The following is a 12742-nucleotide window of genomic DNA, read 5'->3' as shown; positions in this document are numbered from 1 at the left end:
TAGTTGAGCATTAACTAGTGGCTGAACAGTATGTTTAAGAGAAGGTTCCATCCATAAGAGATTGTCATCTCTGTTTCTGAAAACAGCGAATCCGATTCGTTATAAACGAGTGTTACTCGCCATCTTCACGAGCCAGAGCGACAGAGCGATTTAAGAGATAAAAACACCCACCTTCAGTCTGATCATCTCTTATAGATGACAGTCCATCGATCCGAATCGAATGACTCGATCACTATGCTCAAGATCAAATGAGTCCCCGAACAACCGAACCAGCATGTTCCCCCATTTGAAAGTAGAAACATCCATATCAGCCGTCCGCCAAAGCACTCGATCGAATGATTATTAGTCATGAGATTCAGAGATCAATGAACCAGCACTCGCTTGGATCTCCCACTCTTATCGACCAAGCAAGAGTACGCGCCCATTAGGCTCATCACCAAAGCCCAGCGAATTATCGTATATACTCTTTGCTATTATTAAAATATATGCAATGACAATCATATATTGGTTTTTTGGTTAACTGAAGCACATTTTAACAGTATAAAACAAGCACTATTGAGATATGTGCTACGACTAACTTTGTATGTCGAATAAATAATCGATAACATACGAACGGGCTTTTCATGCTAATTACTAAAACAAGATTGAAGACAATAAGAACGAAATGAAAAGAATTTAATTTAAAATAATGTGCCCAGAAAATGCAGCAAATGCAAAAAAGAAGGGACTCCTGGTTATATCATCCAATAGTCAAACTCAGGAAAAAATAAGGTTAACATAATAATCAATAATATAGAGTGCATGTATTACTCTAAAGTATATGAAAGCGGTCAACACAATGAGAACAATTAATATTATTAATATTCTTCGTGCTGATATGACTGCCATAAACTGGTAACTGGTAATCGATTCTTCTTGTGAATTGTCAATTCCCAGCCCTCATACATGGTTCAACAGTCATCATTCCACTCAAACAAGACCATGCGTATTCCCAACGCACAATGAAATCAAACCAAATAAATGATCTTCATCGAGCCCGAAGGAAATCCAATAGTTGACATCTGGCAGACCAGAACTCAACGCACGCCCAGACAATATGTTCGATATCATGATAACTGTCGCCACAAGCGCAGATACCGCTATTCGCAGAGATTGAGTGTTAAGTACGTAGTGATTGGACATGAGACGACACACACGACTCGTATCCATTAACATTTCTCTAAACCAAGTTTTCGTTGATATCTTTGGAATAATAAACTTGTCACCGTCCTAACTCTCCATTGCTCCACGATGTCTGCCAACTGTCTAGCGTCCTCTGACGAGAGATGTTGAAAAATTCATTGAAGTAGATTGGTCTTTCGTAGATGCCACCTTCAAAAGCGCTCGACTTGGCTAGAGAGTTCGTTTCTTCATTACCTGGGATGGATCAATGCAAGGTGACCCAAATTAAAGAAATATTGAACGATCTTACGGATTAAGCATGCAGGAATGTATCTTACATAGAACACATTCATCGATAACATGCAATGTATAAGGTTTTCTTTTCAAGAATCGACGTATAGATTTAAATGTGTTTAAGGGGGGTAAGGGTTTCAGCTAGGGTTGTGGTACCGGTACCGAAAATCCCGGGAATACCGACCCATTTTTGGTACCGTAAAACCGGTACTGAACAAAAACCAATACTGGTATTTTCGGTACCATACAATTTTTTTATGAAAATATTTGGACTCGCTTGCTGGACCTGTTTAAAAATATCGGTCTGCAAGATGACTTTTAATTATATTAATTAGCTTCTAAAAGTTAAACATTACTAGCTCCCGTTGAACTGAACGGTATGTTTAAATTCCTGCTTTATTTTGTCCAAATTAAATGTTAACGATCTTGTACTAAATTTCAACATATTCACATCTAGCGTAAGAGTCGTAAAAATTTGCTATGATTTTTTTTTATTAGCGACATTCTGATTGGTTTCCATTATTCACTGGGTGGCGCGTAATATAACTATGGTCTAAGTCATGTCTTTGATTTGCTCTTAAACCTTTATTTATAAAAGAACGAGCAGCGATTTAATAGCCAACAATTTTAGACTTGGCGAACTACTCCAAATGGGGCGATTTGTAATTATTGGTGATCGGTAAATTCAGCAAAACTCCATAGTTTACAGGTAAGCAAGGAGCTTTGGTATGCAGGTCGAAACCAATTTACAGAAAATCAAGAGAGGAAATGCCGACAACCTGCTCGGACTTACTGCCATTCTCGCTTTGATTTACTGTTGTTAATAGTGTTTCTTACATTTACCATCTGCCTTCAGTCGACAAAAGTCGCACCGCAAATTTTAAAGTGGCCTAGATTTCGAAATAAAAGAAGGTGCCGCATTCGAAAAATATTTTCTGCTGAAGTGAGTCACGCCATTCCGAATCAACTAAAACAATAAACATGTTTTTTGATCAACACAAATCAATCATCTGAGAATAAGGTCATCAGTTTGAGCATTCAATTTCACTTTGAAGCTTTTTTCGAATTTTTTAAAAAAAAATATTCGAGTACCGGTACTTTACCGGTACTGAGGGCTTCTGTGCCGTAGTACCGGGTCTCGCCAAAAAGGGTCGGTACTGCGAACCCTAGTTTCAGCGTGAAAAAGACACTTTTTCGCGTTTTTTTACGAATTTGGGTAAAGCGAATTATTCAAAGTTTTTGTGCACTATAATGTACCTTTCAATAACATTCTTTAATTTTTTCATGCTAAAATATCTACAAGCGACTCGGCGACGAAGCTTTTTGTAGAACTCAACGTATTAGGTATTTTTTACATAGAATGTGTATGCAAAATTTGAAATAAACCGGTTAAGTAGTTTTTGAATGGCAGTTAACACCGCAAATCGTGTTTTTTCCAGAGACGTTCTACAAAAAATTTCATCACCGAGTCGCTTGTCGATATTTTTGGATAAAATAATTACAGAATGTTATTGAAGTGTACACTATAATACACAAAAGTTTTGGTAAATATCGCTTCACGCAAAGTTCTAAAAAAATCGCAAAAAGTGTGATTTCCTTTCTTGTTGAAACCCTTTCCCCACCTCACCCCCTTAAAAATGTTAATATTTTCTTTTTTATAAATGTTACGAAGGACATACATAAATTCCAAAATACTTATTAAAATTGTTACAAGCCTGCTGGTGGAATTTCCGTCATTTTTTCCATATTCTCAGTATCCACTGATTAGTTAAGTTTCACTACACACGCTTCTCAAACACCCGATTGGCCACGTTCCGTATTAAGATCTTGTATGTCATCAAAAATCCCTTTTCTTATTTTGCACATAGTATACCAACGATGAATGTGTCCTACGGTATTCACCATGAGGAGATGAAGCAGCTTGTCGCAGTGCACTTGAATGTTTCATTTTTTTCTCCTGCGATGGCATATTGTTTTAAACATATAACACTCGGGGAGAATCGAGTTGACAAACAAGTCAGCCACTATATGAAAGTAAAAAGCATATAACTTTCAGCACCTTATGATGTTGTTTGCTTCTTTTTACTCCTCAATGGTTTATTTAAGGTGGAAGTTACTCTAAAAATATCGCAAAATTTGGAATATTTTTTTTTAAATACAACAGATAGGAAGTTACTTTGTTCCGCAAAAATATGTGATTCGACACTGTAAACAACTTTGTGGAAGATTTCAAGAATGTGGCAAAATAACTAAAAAAGTTATCATGAAAAAACTAGTTTTAAGGGGTCTCCCATATAACATGTTCCATAACTCGAAAACTATTAAAGTGGGATAAATGGTGTCTTCAGCAATTTCATTCGTAGTATTTTTTTTTATTTCGATTATAGAGGTTTTAACCTTAAGGTCATTCGCCTCTTCGGGTTAGAAAAAACTTATGAAAAATTTCTAACCCTATGTGCGGGGTCGGGACCCGAACCCAGGTGCGCTGTGTACATCATTCGTAGTAATCATTTCTACAACTTTGCGGAAGACACAAATGTCATAAATAACTTATAAGTGAACTAATCACTGAACAATATATTCCTGTAGATACGCAATCATATTGGCAAGAACTTCTCTGAACAAACAAAACTCCTAAAGTTAACCGTTCAGAGACTATTAATTTTCAACACGAAAACAACGTTTTAAAACACTGTGTTCTGGTCCAATACAAAATTCAAGGATCATAACAGAAGCAGATTCGCCTTTTCATTTCTTTCATTCGAGGAGTGACACACTACTGTTAGTGTTTTTTTATCAATTCACAAAACGTAAAATGTAACGAAAAGGAACCATAAGTATTTCTACAGAACAAATTCACGGTTGAAGCACTCGAAATATTTTACAACTTTTTCTGGTGTCCCTCAAGAAATACACTTAAGACCAATATTCTTTGGTTTATTCAGCACCAATCGGATACGGAATCATTCAAATCTGAAAAATAAGATTTTTTGTGGTGTGAAGCACAAACACTTATTATTTGATGACTTCTGGCGGGATCAGCCCGCACGTGCCCCTCGTTCCTCCTAGGAGCCGCGTCTGCTAGTAATGTATGGGAGACCGGAGCTAGTTGGCGGTGTTTTCAGTTTTCAATTTTTACTGCTTTCATGTAGGTAAATCTCGCAAAATAGAACACGCGGCATGAAAGAGCAGACTGTTGGCAACAACCCTGATTTTTTTTTTAAATGTTTGATGCATTGTCTCCATTTTTAGAGACAAAAATATGTGACGCGGAAAACCCGCCAACTTACCCCGACCCCGGGGTAAGTTTGTGGTATGTGTGGATACTCCAAAAACTAAGCAATTAAATGGAGATTCGATTACATGATGGGTCCTTTTGGAACGTGCTGAATGTATTTTCAGGAAAACTGTATATTAACCGACAACTGTTATTATATTTCAGTTTCAATACCCCGGTATTTTGACATTGACGCGTACTCCCTATTCAAAAGCAAATTTTCGAAATTCTTTATGCGATTAGCCGGAATAAATACCTCCTGCAATGACGAGATACACAAGAAAAAGATTTTCTTACTTTGGAGTGAATTCCAGAAATAAAATTTTTGATGACTTTTTTGGGCTGTAAATAGTACTGCCAACTTGCCCCGCGTGCGGCACCGCCAACTTACCCCAACCGCATATTTTATTAAAAACTATTTAAAAAATAACTTCGGTTTGTGGATAGATGTAATATCTATACGGATACTGAAAACTCTTTTCACGCGCTATCGAAAAATATGATCATTCGGGAAATATATTGAAAATCACCCTAAATAACGCGAAATATTTAAAATTTAGAAAATTTACTTGGTATGCTCGAAAACACAATATCACCCACAACTTCCACGAAACAAATCAAAACACATTGGATAATGGGTTTCACATAACTTGACCTACATAAGAAGAGGCAGCGCTATATATCTAATAGAAACAGAGAAAAAGGGATTCCGCCAACTTACGCCAACCGCCAACTAACCCCGGGCTCCCCTAATCAAAATTAATTCAGAGCATTCAGTTTCTCGAAACATTTTTCGAACGCGACATGCATAGATCGCATAGCGGTAACCCAAAATTATGTTATTTCATCGTCTAGCAATTCGTGGCAGACAAACCAAAATACATAAATATTTGACCGTATCTGCGAACAGTAATGGCCTGAGGTATGAGGACAAACCCAACATAGTTAACGGTGCTTACAAATAGCGATTTATATTTAGCCCAAACGAACAACAACTCACAAAATCATTCGGCACAGAATTTTCGGTGCAGTATACAATGGGACCAGATTTATTTATGCGATATGAGTAGTCGATTTTTTCTGAGATTTTTGTTTTAACGAAACACGTGATATCGATGACATGTTTGTTCAGATGACTGGACCAGTCAATTTCTAAGATTGCTAACCGTTGAGTAATTGTCTACGACTATGCATTGAAAAATAACGTCAATCTCATAAGTTTATTTTTAGCAGCTGTATGCTGCAGCGTAGTGAAATGGTTTCTTTATTTTTTTTAAATAACTCACGTAGAAGGCGCCAAATTTTTGTTTTTCAAGTACCAAATATCATATGACTTTCTAATTTCTATGCGACTTTATCGGAAACTTTAATCAATGTATAGAGAAAAGAAGTAAGATAAGTAATCACTAGAGTGACAGGAAAAAATGACCCCTATCGGCGCACCCCTGAGTCGATTCCTAGTCCCGCCAGGAGTACTTGCTCCAAATTTGAAGCAAATCAGACAAGTCTAGCTACCGGAATAACGTGCCTGAAGTTTGTATGGGATTTTTCGAGAATTTACATGGAGAAAACCGACTAACTCGCATTTTTACCGCTAGGTGGCACTGTATGTATCGTATTATCAGTGTAAGTGAAAATAAGAAAGATATTTTAATTATCTACAACTTTGTTGAAGACTGATAGTGCATACGGATTTGTTGAAAGAAGTCATTAAACTTTTAACGAAGCGATGTCTAAGTCAGTTTTGCAAGGGGCCTATCAGTGCATGGTTGTGTATCAGTACTCAATTCGCGCAAACAAAACATTTTTGAGAAATAACTGTATGTTCAGAAGAACTGTAATAAATATTACAAGCCAAGTTTTGGTTAAAACATTTTAGTTCCTTATTTCACCACGTAGAGGGCGCCAACACTAACTTGTTAACGGAAAGAGATAGAAATTAGGTGTCTTCCACAAAGTTGTAGAACTGGCATTTTGCAATAAATCTTCCGAACATCTTGATATTCTATCTCTCTTCTATGAAAAGTTAGTGTTTGCGCCCTCTATTCGGTAACAGTTGGAACTACGATTTTCCAACCAAAACATAACTCGTATTTTGTGTTATAATTCTTCTGAACATACTATTGGGTTGAACCTATCGATTATTTCACAAAAATGCATAGTTCGTGGGAATCGAGTACTAATACACAACCATGCACTTCTAGACCCCATGCAAAACTGACTCAGACATCACTTCGTTAAAAGTTTAATAACTTCTTTCAACAAAGCCAGATGCACTAGCAGTCTTCAACAAAGTTGTAGATAATTAAAATATCTTTCTTATTTTCACTTACACTGATAATACGATGCATACAGTGTCACCTAGCGGCAAAAATTCGAGTTTGTCGGTTTTCTCCATGTAAATTCTCGAAAAATCCCATACAAACTTCAGGCACGTTGGTCCGGTAGCTAGACTTGTCCGATTTGCTTCAAATTTGGAGCAAGTACTCCTTGTGGGACTAGGAATCGAATCAGGGGTGGGTCGATTGAGTTTTCAAAAATTCATTATTTTTCTGGGCAGTCTAGTAATCACGCATTATGAATAAGTAATAAAGTTGAAAGTGTATATTGTGAGACAGCTTCAGGGCGAACATATTTCCATTGGAGAAAATATATTTGGAATCTGTACCGCTTTGCATTTGTATCTAAATAACCAATGTCTCTAGAATGGATCCGAAGCACACTAGTGCAGTATTGTTATCATAAACTTATCATACAATATCAAATCTTAGAATATCGTACACAAATCCATTAGAAAGGTTCAGAGAAATTTCCATATTCCACATGAACGTATTCAGGAATCAGAATATATTGGCTTAAAAAAAATTCTGGCAACAGTATATCAACTTGACGCGCATTCCTTATAGCATACACGAAGAAAAAGCTGACACTGAAGACCATCTAAACATATCCACGACATTTGAGAGCTATAAATTCACGAGGGAAATTTTCGAAAATATTGAACAAGGTGTAATATCAACGACAGTGAGATCTTTCCAATTCACTTACAAAGGACGAAAAAAGTTAAAAGTATAGAGCATTCAAAATTCCACTTGCATGCTCTTTCCCATGAGCCAGTAATAAAACTAATTTAAAAAAACAGCACATATCACAGAATAGTAACATATGGATCGCTCTACACATCCTCACCAAGTGTGATGTCAACAAACAACCAGGCGTACCCCATCAGTTCTACTGCAGCGAAGAACCAACGCACATAAATTCTCTCCACTTGGAAGCACATTTTCCCACCACGCGTGAATTAAAAAGATTTTCACAGACATCTGTCTCGACACGCTCGCTCTGCTAATTGGGTTGCTAAGAAGAATAAGAAGAAGAAAAACGAGTTGTCGGTGGAAGAGTAAGACTAGACTCGCTAGACAGATGCCTACATCACACAGACGAACATTTGGCGAGTGCGACTGCAGGTCACCCCTGCTTGAATCCTCGCGCCAACGACCATTAATTTAATAGATCCCCACACAAAGAATGGGGCACATTGTGCGTGCGTTCTGTGCGGCGATGGCACCATGTTTGAGGAGTAAGGAATGACTACAGCAAAAAATCCTATCGTTCGGCACAGCGGTACAGAAGGAAGATTGATTCTATAACATGTAGATTGCTAGAATATGACCTTTTAGGATATTTCACTGCACTGGTTATTGTAAAAGTTTTGTCCATTCTCCGATTTGTTCCCACTGTGCACCGAGCGGCTGTCGTCAGGGTGAAGATGATTCCTGTTATGGATTTTTCCGGTCGTTGTACAAAAAGAGCATCGAGCTGTTGAAGAGACCCTCCAGATCATCACCCGGAGCGCACGGCAAACGAGACCGACGCGACGCGACGAGGCAATGCAAACAGGAGGACAAGAGGATGGAAAAATCGAGACAGACAGACGACGGGATGATGGAAAACCGGGTGGAACAGGGGAAGGTGCACAAGGGTGATGAACGACTACAGCCGAGCCGAGCTGAGCTTTTTTTTGTTGTGCCTTTTTCGGTGGCGGAAAATGCCAGACACCAGCCAGGGAAAACCCTAACCTACGGCAACAATGCGCAGCGTTGGTGTGGCGCCCTTAATGCGTCGCCACGATTTTCCTGGAAAGCCGATGGCACTCCCCAACTCCAAGCTGCTTGTGGTGTGCACAGCACATACAGACTGTGTACGACTACTTCAATATGTCTCCCATTCGCTGCAGTGTTGGTGTTGAAGTACACATGCGAAACGATTCTCCCACCAATAAAATTATTATCCTTGCATATATAAATGGCCTTCCCTATGAGTAGATTGAAAACGCATCGCGTCTGTCGGTGTTGGTGAGAGAGACTTTTCCTGTTCCTGGATACGTTTCGACAGATCGGTTCTCACCACTAATAAAATGGATACTTCCGTGGCCGTTCCGGCTGCAGCTTTTTGGGGATGGGATGCACATACAGTTTTAGAGTACGGGGTTTCCCTGCAATCGGTCCTTTCGCATGGGTAGTTTATTTCCTCCCGTACCACATATCGCGGGTTTTCGAACAGTGTTGCCAATGTGGCACACAATAGTAAACTCAGTTGGCAAAAAACAACTTGAGTGTGCTGAGGTCGCATTTGGTTTTTAGAATGTGTAAGAAAAATTATGAAAAAATGACATTATCTATTTATTTATAGCAGGTCCGCATCGGTATTTGAGAGGATTTTTTTCAATAATTTATTTTCGCCTATAAAGGTATCAAGTGAAAAAGTAAATATAAAACAATTAAAAAAGCAGGTCGAGTGTAGTTATTCATGGTTTGCTGAATTTAATAACGTGATTAGTAGAGTGACAGGAAAAAATGACCCCTATCGGCCCACCTCTGAGTCGATTCCCAGTCCCACCAGGAGTACTTGCACCAAATTTGAAGCAAATCGGACAAGTCTAACTACCGGACCTGAAGTTTGTATGGGAATTTTCAACAATTTACATGGAGAACACCCATCAGCTCGCATTTTCACCGCTAGGTGACACTGTATACATCGCATTATCACTGTAAGTAAAAATAAGAAAGATAATTTAATTATCTACAACTTTGTCGAAGACTGCTGGTCAATTTGGATTTGTTAAAATAAGTTATTAAACTTTTAACGAAGTGATGTCTGAGTCAGTTTTGCATGGGGCCTAACAGTGCATGGTTGTCTATCAGTACTGGATTCACACGAACTAAACATTTTTGTGAAATAATCGTTAGGTTTAGCTCAATGGTATGTTTACAAGAATTATAGTAAATAATACGAGTCATGCTATGGTTAGAAAATTTTAGTTCCTCCTGTTACCGCATAGAGCGCGCCAACACTAACTTTTCAACGGAGAGAGATAGAAATTTGGTATCTTCTACAAAGATATAGAGCAGGCATTTTTCAGTATTTCATCCGAACATCTTGATACTCTATCTCTATTCTATGAAAAGTTAGTGGTGGCGCCCTCTATGCGGTCACAGGTGGAACTAAAGTTTTCTAATCAAAACATAGCTCGTATTATTTACGACAATTCTTGTGAACATACTATTCAGCTAAATCTAACCATTATTTTACAAAAATGTATAGTTCGCGGGACTCGAGTACTGATTCACAACCATGCACTGTTAGGCCCCATGCAAAACTGACTCAGACATCACTTCGTTAAAAGTTTAATAACTTCTTTTAACAAAGCCGGATTTACTAGCAGTCTTCGACAAAGTTGTAGACAATTAAATTATCTTTCTTATTTTCACTTACAGTGATAATACGATGCATACAGTGCCACCTATTGGCGAAAATGCGAACTAGTGAGTTTTCACCATGTAAATTGTTGAAAAATCCCATACAAACTTCAGGCACGTTGGTCCGGTAGTTAGACTTGTCCGATTTGCTTCAAATTTGGTGCAAGTACTCCTGTTGGGACTAGGAATCGACTCAAGGGTGGGCAGATTGAGTTTTCAAAAATTCATCATTTTTCTGGGCAGTATAGTGATTAGGTTAAGTTCCATCGTCGGCAGTTTTCTGTTGCTGTTCTGGTTTGGGAATTACTACAGTATAGCCTTCTCTCTTGTTATTTGTTCCTTCACTTCTCACTTCATATTCCTGCATTATGAACGCAATGAAAAGGTGGCAATATGGATGCCCCTGCCTTATAAAGGGTTAAGCTATAGCTTCTAAACCTTATCAGAACACAGTTTCGCACGTGGTGTAGTTGTATATACATCACTTCCTCGAGATTAAATTGCCTTACACATTTACTAGCAGCCACACATCCTGCACTGCAGGTCTAGAACTTTCTTAACGTCAATCGAAATGGTATTATTCCATAGTACGGACACTCATTTGTATAATCGCACCTGAGATCACGTTTTTAAATTGTATGTGTTAACAAGTTCGCTGGATCACAAGAGCGTTTTTGTGTTTACTTAATCGCGAGTGTAGCTTTGCATGGTTGATCGCAATTGTATGTCCAAGTTTGTGACCAGGACCTTATAACCGCGTAATACTCGAGCGTTTGTATGTTAACGGATTTGATAATGTGGGCATGTATGCGTGTGTATGTAACTTCGCTTGTACACCCGTGTTGTATATACATTGTATATATATATTCGCATTGAATATACGCGCGAACCGTGAAATTGAGTGTACGGTTCAGATCTAGAAGAGAGCGAGTTTACACATATGGTCAAGGCTCCGAAAATGGCAACCAAACTGTTTGTTTTCCGTATGTATATAACCTCTAATATTTGAAAATATGAATGGTAATCCCAGAAAAAAAATTATGTCTGTCATTTATGAAAGTTTGTTGATGCTACTTGCATGACCTGAAAATGACTAAAAGACCCTAAGGAGATAAAAAGGTAAACAAAATCCATATTTTCAATTTTTGCTTGCAACCACATTTTTCTATCGTAGTCTAATTTAAATTTGATGATATTGCTTAATGAATTTTGATGAATATGGATTATTGCTTATTTTCAGTTGTGAAGTAATGGAAACCAAATAACTTGTAACGTGACAGATCAAAAATTCAAAAAAGTTTTGTGGACCACACCAGCAGCATGCATACAATGTCTAACCTGCATTTTTTCTTACTACTTTGAGTCTACTTTTTGAAACTGTATTGTGAAAACTTTAAAGTTTTATTAATTTTTAAGAAAACACAGTTTATCTTATGTAACGTGACAGAATTTTTCTGCTGTAAAGCAATTCTATCAAGTTTGATTCAATTGCGTCAATATTGGTGACCATCTTTGGTTTTGATGAAACCTTTTACGTTTCATGTATATGGGAGACTAAGTATTTTTCAATATTAAACAAACAATTTTTATTCAAGAGTAATATTTAAAAAGGGCGTATGAGATCTTGAATGCACTACTTTCAATATATATAGTTCGAAAATCGCCTTTTGTGCAGCAAAACTATATGATAGCGAGTTCTAGAGAATTAGTTGTTCTGTGTGAATATATTTTGGAGAAATTTTTCAAAAAAAAATTAAAAATTCAGATACATTGCTGAAAAAACAAAAAAAATGAAAATACAATTACAGAAAAACAATGTTTTTTTTTGTTAACGAAAGCCTATAAACTGATGAAACTATAATTGCACTATTAGGAAGTTATTAGTAAGAAAGCATTTATAACTTCAAGTATTCTCTAAAATTCTTAGTATTTGCCAGTAATAAATATAGTTTTCTTATACAATATTAATAATAAATATAACTTCGAAGCAAAATGCTCTCAAGAAAATTTTTTCGAAATATTTTGATTTTTTTTCAACAAAAATATCTAGTAGTGAATACGCCCTTTTAATAAATTGCTCACAAATGCCAAACGCAAAAACATAACACGTTTAAAATTTATTTGCAAATAAAAAAACTGAACAATATAATTACATCATAAAGAAAATAACAATAAAAAGTTTTAACATATTTCAATAATTCTTTTAATTTTGAATGTTCATTTATTTTTTTTTCTTTAAATAATTCAGTTA

The 12742-nt window shown here is 37.0% G+C and overlaps 1 protein-coding gene across 2 annotated transcripts in view; it reads right to left on the bottom strand.

The window, feature by feature from the left end:
- LOC131679175 (histone acetyltransferase KAT7) overlaps nucleotides 1-12742 on the bottom strand; it is a 338305-nt gene that overhangs the window by 65347 nt on the left and 260216 nt on the right. The window lies entirely within an intron of this gene.

This window comes from Topomyia yanbarensis, chromosome 2, assembly GCF_030247195.1.
Source record: "Topomyia yanbarensis strain Yona2022 chromosome 2, ASM3024719v1, whole genome shotgun sequence".
Lineage (NCBI taxonomy): Eukaryota > Metazoa > Arthropoda > Insecta > Diptera > Culicidae > Topomyia > Topomyia yanbarensis.
The sequence above is the reverse complement of the archived record's forward strand: the minus strand, read 5'-3'. Positions and strand labels throughout refer to the sequence as shown.